We start from the raw sequence: 8,817 nt of genomic DNA on the forward strand, positions 1-8,817 counted from the left end.
GTGAATAAGAAGGCCATGCAATCTTTCTTGGGAAAAATCAATTTCCTCCACAAGTTCATCTTTGAATATGCCCAGATTGTCAAACCAATATAGGAGATGGTGAAGAAGGACAGAATCTACAAATGGGATAAAAGGGAAAAGGACACATTTTCTCATATTAAGAAGGTTATAGCATAAGCACCTCCATTGAACAATGAGAGGCCTATCTCCTTCATGAGCGCAAGTCTACAAGGACCAGAGCTTAACTACCCCACCGTGGACAAACAAGCTTATGCAGTATACAAGGTGGTAAAGCATTTTTTGCCCTATCTATTTAAAAATCATTGTGTTATCTTTGTCCCGCACCCAAGAGTCAGATTACTACTTGTTCAACAAGAACTTGGTGAAAGGAGAGGGAACTAGATGATCAGGTTGCAAGAATATCATCTAGAAATCAAGCCAGTTCACACAATCAAGGGCCATGGTCTTTTTCGACTAGCAACAAAAGTAGTAAACACGAAGGAGATAGAAGAACAACTTTCTCAATAGGAGCAAGAAATTGAGATGTACAACATTGAGCGAGCCTCCCCCACTACAAGAATAAAATATTGGTACACGGATGTGCGCTAATACCTTGAGCACGACACAGTTCCCTCCCACTTTTCGATATAGAATAAGACGACACTCAGGCTTAAAGCATTATATTATTAGTTGGTGCATGGGGTGTTATTTAGAAAACACCACAACAGAATACTGCTCAGGTGTTTGGAAGCACATGATTCATAAAATGTATTGCGTGATCTCCATGACGGACCAATCGGGGGACACTTCGCAGGAAACACCACAACGCATAAGGTTATGTGGGCCGACTTTTACTAGCCTGCATTATTCAAATATGCTCATGCTTACACTCGCAAGTGTCCATTCTATCAAAGGTGTGACAACAGAAATAAGAAATCAACAGCCCCACTACATCCCATTGCAGTGGAAGAACCTTTTCAACAGTGGGGCTTGGACATTATTGGGGAAATTTTCCTGCATTCATCAAAACAACACCACGACATCCTAATTGCCACAAATTACTTTACGCAGTGGACAAAAGAAGTTCCACTCAAATAGGTGAATGATCAGGAAGTCATCAACTTTATGCAGCAGAACATCATTTCTAGGTTTGATGTTCCTACTTCACTTGGTTTTTACAATGAAACATACTTTTCATCGTTAAAACTATGATTTTTCATTGAATGGTATCATATTGAAACATTCAACTAATTATTATGCATAGGGGAATTCTCTTGCTGAACCCACGAATAAGAACCCAATATGCATTATCAAAAAGACCATATTCTCTGAGTTGTGAAACGAGCACTCTACTTCGGTAAATGCCTTATGGGCTGACTGAGTCACGTTGAAACCTTCCTTAAACACCTGTCCTTACTTCCTGGTGTACGGAAAAGAAGCCATCCTCCCACCCAACATTTATTTTCCTTCTCCAACTCTCACAAGAATCCCAAGGCAAGCCATGTCTATTAGTTCAACGTAGGATGGATACCCTTCATAAGCTACAGGAAGAAAGGTTGAAAGCAAAAGAAAAAATTTCACTTCACTAAAATCGTATCAAGAGGTGGTTCGACAAGAAGTCTACAGGGAAAAACAACTTCAGTGTGGGTGACTTAGTCTTAAAGTGGGATAAAGCCCACGAGGACAAAGGAAAACACACTAAGTTTCAGTCCCTATGGATTGGGCCATTCATGGTGCACGAAAAGCTTGGCCAACACACTTATCATCTTCAATCACTTGACGAGAAGATTAACTCTCTCCCTGTCAATGGCCAAGACTTGAAACAATATTTTCAATGAAAATATGGGGTTGTGCCCTACACTGTGTACATAGTTTTTTTTTTGATACGTGAATAAGTGTTGTGCATGAATATGTTGTGGCTTCTAAATATGTGTGTGGCCAAACTATAAAGAGTTTTGAGACACTTCAGCATTTGGCTATCCTTCTATTCGTCTTCCTTGTGCTGGTTACATATTTTTCCCGATGAAGTTCTGATGGAAAATATAATGTGTCCGTAAGGAGAGTTTTGGTCCTACCATGAACCCATGTCTAGTCCGTAAACCTCATTCATTATACTCGGTTTTTCTGTTTTGGTGTCTTCAAGCTTATCCAACCAGTAGAAACTGAGAAGGGGAAAAATCTAAATGAGCAAACCTAAATCAAACATATTTATATGATTATCTGAAGGAAGAACCTCTTCTACTCTCAATAAGTCAGGATCCCTCTTCTGCCCAAAAATAAATAAGTGTCAATGCACAGTGATCTTTAAATAAGTAAATAAATAAATGCGAAAGAAGAGACATGCTTCCTACATAGAGAGATGAAGCAAGCAAATCTGTCGGGGTACTGTCCAGGCTCATTAGTAGCGGAGCAATGTTCTTGTTCCTGTGTGACTCCGTAGGGGTAGCATCCAGGCCTGCTAGAAGTGGAGAAACACAGAGATAAAAAATTATACTCTGAAAAACTTAAGCTCGCGAGCTACACTACCCTTCCTAACTTGAAACATCGTGATTATGTTGAATCTCATGTGTGTTTAATAGAGAATGTACAGAGGAGACTGTGTTTGCTCGTCAAGTAAGTGGGAATGTTGAAGTAATCTCCACGATGAATAAATGATCCATAATGAACCAACACCATGCAAAGAAGAAGTTAACTAAGAAAAAGAATCTTGAGTCCAACCAGTGTGTCACCAAGCATTGTAGCTTCTGCAACACCCTCTAAAATTCTCGATTACACTCAATTTCGGGGCCTTCCTTGGTCTTTTACATTGTTGTTTCAAACACTAGACCTAATTTCATGAACTTTCTTGTAGTGCTTTTCTCCCATTTGCATGTTGGGTTAATTTTTGTCTTCTGGCATGTTTGGCTGTTGTGCAATGTTGGTAAGCCTATTTTGATGGTTTCAAAGGTTTGTCTTTGTGTATACGAGTTGTCCTAACCATGTAAACATTTGTCTCATCCATACACAAAGTCTTAAGCACTGCCACACAAGTGTCATCACAATCGTCCTAAAGCCTATCTTAAGTGTCACACTTGTTGTATCTTGTCATGAGGTCATCACATGGAGGGAAATGATTTATTCCTGTGTTTAGATAATCTATGTTTCATGTCATCAAAGTATGCTAAGCATGTGATCACAGTCAAGGTTCATCACAGTTCATCACCTATCCCACACTTAGCCATTTTCAGAAAACCTTCTCGACCGAGAAACTTAGCTTCATCGGGCCCCAACTGAACTGTGCACTACATAGTCTCAACCCTCTAAGTTGTGACCTTGTTGCTTGAAACTGTGCAATGTGTAGTGCCTGCCCCCCAGGGCTGCTTCTCTGTGCAATTCCTGTGCCCAGCTCCTGACCTTGACCCCCAAAATTGCACAGTTATGTCCCACATCCTAGCTTGAACTGCGCACTTTGCATCTTCAACGCTCAAACTTTTCCATTGGTTGCTAGAACTGGGCAAAGCACAAAAGCCCAGCCTCCCTTGACATCCAAAATTATGCATCTTGATTTTCTAGTGTCCTTTCTCTCATCTTGACCCCACTAACTCCAGAAACTGCACAGTCTTGTCCTTCAAGCCTCCTTGCACTGCACATCGCGCAGTCTTAGAGCTCAATATCTCCCGCCTGACTGCTGGAACTGCACAATACACAGTCACTGAGCCCGTCTCCCCAACCTGTCACTTGTCCCGAGCTTAATTGATGGATTAGAATGCATCATCTTAGACTAGGGCATTTTCGAATTCATGTCATCTTGTCATGAGTGAATTGCAAGAACATGTACACTATCATGTCATGGAAAGATGATGGAGAAGGAGAAGTAGGAGGGAAGCATGCCTAAAGAATCTCTTGCAACTAAACTCACAAGTCGATTAATCGAGAGAAAGTGAAGGGACACAAGTTTGTAACCACCATCCAAGACTAAAGATCATTGAAGATTTCGCATCACCAAGCCATGCGAAGGTGAAGAGAAAGCATATCCAAGAAGACATGCAGTACTTAGCAGCAATAATGGCTTGACATTTCCACATCATCAAGCAATGCATGTCAGCAGTGTCACGTCATGTCATGTCATGTCATGTCATGAGTGGTCATATGCCACATCACTATTGTGGACCATGTATATTGTATTCAAATGCATTGTAAAGTGGAAGTCCAATGGACACACATGGAATGTAAAGAGTTATGTAATTTGAAAATTCATAGGAAGTCAAATAGTCATGAGGGTAGTCAAAGAGTCACCCTTGGTTATATCTACCCCCTCATTGTATGAGCAAAGGACTTTTCACCTTGGCTCCTCCCGCAAGGCATTAGAGAGATCAACTGGTTTTTTGAGGAGCAAGGAGTGGCTCCAATGTCCCGCTATTGGGGCTAGTGATGTACATTGTAAACATGTGTCTTGGAACTTTTACTTAATAACATAACCCTTCAAGGCCAACACATTCTTTATGCATGCACTATGAATGTTTGTAAGACTATTTTGCAGAAGTTTGTCTTTCGTGTTTGCTTTGACACGTGTTAAGATTGTTCAACTATTTCGGTTATTTTAGTACTTATCTTATTGAGAATGTGTTGTAATGGTTGTTATCGTTGTCTCATCCTTGTGGACTATTCTGGTTCATGTGTGCCTCTTCTTAGGTGGTAATATTACATCTCACTTAGAGGCTCACTTTTCTCCCCTTCTGTAGTTGAAGAACATTGACACAGTTGCAAGTGAACACTCACCAAACACACCCCCTTGCTTTTGAAAGACACTATTGCATCCCTCTCTCGTGTTGATAGCTAGAGCTAAGGCAAATATTTAAGGATTTGGAAACCAAGCCTTTATACTGGACGAGACTCCTACACCAAACAGTGTGAGGTCTAATTGGGACTTCATATTGGGGAGATCCCCTGAATATTTCCTAGTCCAACACCGTCAACATGTTCCTAATTAAGAAAAATAGTGATATGCAAAGAAAAACAACACATGCAATACACAAATTTTAAACATTTAGCGAACACCCGTGTAAGCTCCAGAAACGATAACCAACTGAGCCATATTTATTAAGCAATTGGGGTAGTATTACAATAGTGTGGAAGTAGTGCACCTGGGCTTGTCTCAATGGAAAAATTGAGAAAACCCAAGTGATAAAATAGCAAGCCCATATGATAGAATATGCTGCTCCAATGATGCCTTACGCTGTCCTAAAAAACTGCATTGTCTGCTAGAAAGAAGTTGTTGAAAACCCCATTTCTGGTGCTTAGAAAATTCTACTAAATTAACCCCAAGCTCCTCACAAATAACCCACCAGAACCCAGAAAGGGTTTGGTCTAGTGCTGACCCCCGAAATTTGGCCCTAAATACCACGTCTTCCTCCAATAGCTGGAAAATATGGCCTGCCTGCAACTCCTAGAGAAATCCCTCCAAATCACTCCCAAAACACTGAGTTACATTGCCCCAAGGTTATCTTTATTTTTCCTGGCAAAAACCATCTCCAAAACTCGTCCCACAAACTCCCACGTGTGCCTAGTGAGTGGCTTCTGCACTAGCCCTGGATGCTCCAAATCGTGTTGCCTTCAAGCATTAATCACCTACTCCCAAACTCCTTTAATAGGCTGATATCCTACTGAAGCTCCTATGCCAAAATTCTAGCGGAAACTGCTACCCAGAAGACCCCTGAAATGACTCAAGTTTATCCTCTCCCTTGTCCTCCTGGAATACACACTAACTGAGTGAGTGGTTGAGTGATAAGCTCTGAATCCCCTCCAACTCCTCTCCAAATTGGTACGATTTTACCTCCCTAGGGTAGCACTCGAAGTTCCCCAAAGAAAGGGTGGGTTCTTCGCTTGGAAAAATCGGGGTTGAACAACAAAGTGACCCGACTAAACAACTCGAGAAACAAGAGTAAGTTCAATTGACAAAAGACCCAAAATGAGGTTGAGCTTCTCCTATTTATAATTTGTGAACTTCTCTTTCCCACGTGGGCCCCTCCATCAAGCTCTTCGACCTCCCTTCCTTGGTTATTCGAATCTATCCCTTGGCAAGTGCGCTTTTCCTTATGCATGTTGCCCCACGCTCCACTAACCAAATATTTTTGCCTCCCTTTTTCTCCTAAGTCTTTCTCCTAAAAATTTGTGGGTCCCATGGTCACCAAAAATGTCAAAATTATGGAAAAATAAACTCAAGACAAATTAGTTTAGGAAGGGACATTACAATCCTCCACTCAATGTTGGATGCTCAAGTATGTGTTCACTTTCCCAAGTAACATCCTCATCAGGTAAGCTCCTCCAACGTACTAGGTACTCCATAATAGTTCTGCTCCTCAACTTCCTCTCCCTAGTCTCTAAAATGGCTTCCGGTTTCAAAACCATATGTCACTCATCATCAAGCAGAGGAAACTCCATTGCTATTGTCACTTGCTGCCCCAAAACCTTCTTGAGGCATGAGACATGAAAGTGGTTATGGATCTTGCTCCTTGGTGGAAGATCCAACTCATAGGCCACCTCCCCAACTCTCCTAGTCACCCTTTATGACCCATAGAAATGTGGCTATAGCTTCTCGACCTCCTTCTGCTTCAATGTAGACTGGCGATATGGCTGTAGTTGCGGAAAGACCAAGTTCCCCTCCTCAAACTGCCTCTCAATACTGTACCTATCTGCCTACATCTTCTGCTGATTTTGGGTTGTCAATAAGTTATCCTTGAGAGCCTTGAGGATATCTTGGCTCTCTTGGATTGAATATTTGGTCTTTGGGGCCCGACTATCTCCAAAAACAATGTCAGCAAAAGGCAAAGCATCATAACCATACAAGGCATGGAAAGGTGACATACCAATGGACATGTGTTGGGTGGTGTTGTAGCAGTACTCGCCCAAGTGTAACCACTGAATCCATGCTCTCTGCTGCCCGGTCACATAGTTCTAAAGATAGCCCTCCAACCATTTGTTGACCCTTTCTCTTTGACAATCGGTCTATGGATGGTAACTAGTGCTGGGGGTGAGTTGAATACCCACTAATATGAAAAGCTCTTGCCAAAATGCCCCCATGAACCAACTATCATTGTCACTGACTATGGTCTTAGGAATTCCATGCAAGTGAAATACCTCCCTGAAGCACAATTGGGCCACCTGTGACACTAAAATACAGTGTCGAAATGGTGAAGAAGTGGGCATATTTGGTCAATTGATTGACCACCACATAAATACAATCTGTGCCCTACACCATAGGGAGCCCTATGATAAAATCCATGGAGATACTCTCCCGTTTCCCCTCAGGGATGGGAAGTGGCTGCAACAACCTAGCTGGATGGTTTAACTCCCCCTTATTCCTCTGGAAATCCTCACACTCCTGCACATATCTCAATAAGTCCCCCTTTAGGGCTTTCCATGTGAAACACTCTCTAACCATCATATATGTCTTATGGAACCCTTGGAACCTTGATAGTGAAGAATCATGAACTGCATGGAGAATCCTCTCCTTAAACTATGAATCCGACACCAAGAATGTGTGCACCTTATAGTATATGACCTCAACCATCACCCTATAATGCTCATCAGTGTGAATATCCTCCAAAACCTCACATGCTCGCCGGTCCTTGGAGTACTCCATCAACAACTACGTCTTCCAATCATGGCAAATTCTCATGAGTGAAAGTGTCACGGGCCTCCTAGATAATGCATATGATACTACATTGTGCTTTCCCTTGACATACTCAATATCAAAGTTGTAAGCCTGCACTTTGCTGACCCACCTCTGCCGCCTGTCACTGAGGCCTTGTTGCCCCATAAAATTGCGAAGACTATTGTGATCAATGTTCACCTGAAATTTGTTGCCCACCAGATACTTCCAGAATTTGGCCAATGCATGCATGATGGCCAACATATCCTTGTTGTAAATAGAATACAATCTCTCATGCAGAAGTAGTTTTTGGCTTTCAAAATCGATCAGGTGTCCATCCTAAGATAATATTGCACCAACCCCCTCTCCTGATGCATCACACTCCAAAGTGAACAATTGTGTGAAATCTGGGAGTGCCAAAACTAGGAAAATACTCATCACCTTCTTGAGGCAATCAACTGTCGACTGTGCTCTATTCGTCCATGCAAAATCCCCATTCTTCATTAGATATGTGAGGGGAGCCGCTAGTTGTGAGAAGCACTTTACGAACTTCCTATAGTAGGTGCATATGCCTATGAATCCTCTCAACTCAGTCACATTCTAGGGCTCAGGCTAATCCCGGATGACCCTGATCTTCTCCTCATGCACCTTCGCTCCATCTGCGCCAATGATATGCCCTAAATAGAGTATCTATGTCAATACAAACTCACACTTGAACAACTTGGCGTAAAACTATTGCTCCTTTAAGATACATAACACCATCTCCATGTGCTGCAAATGCTCCTCCCACATCTGGCTATAAATCAATATATCATCGAAGAACACCAATACAATATCCACAACTACCCACTAAATACATGATTCATGCATGAGTGAAAGGTGGCAGGTGCGTTGGTCAACCCAAAGGGCATGACCAAAAACTCAAAATGCCCATCTTGGCACGTGAAAGCCATTTTGGGGATGTCCTGATCCCTGACCATGATATGGTGGTACCCCGAGTGCAAATCTATATTAGAGAAGTATTTGGCTCCTCTAAGCTCATCCGTCAACTCATCAATGCATGGGATGGGGTATCAGTTCTTTAAGGTCTTATTGTTGAGTGCTCTGTAATCAATGCAAATGCACAATGTCCAATCCTTCTTCTTCACCAGAACAAATGAGGAAGCGAAGGGGCTAGAAATCAACCT

Source organism: Pinus tabuliformis, chromosome 5_1, assembly GCF_031772625.1.
Source record: "Pinus tabuliformis cultivar Carrire ecotype Pingquan chromosome 5_1, CPIR1, whole genome shotgun sequence".
Lineage (NCBI taxonomy): Eukaryota > Viridiplantae > Streptophyta > Pinopsida > Pinales > Pinaceae > Pinus > Pinus tabuliformis.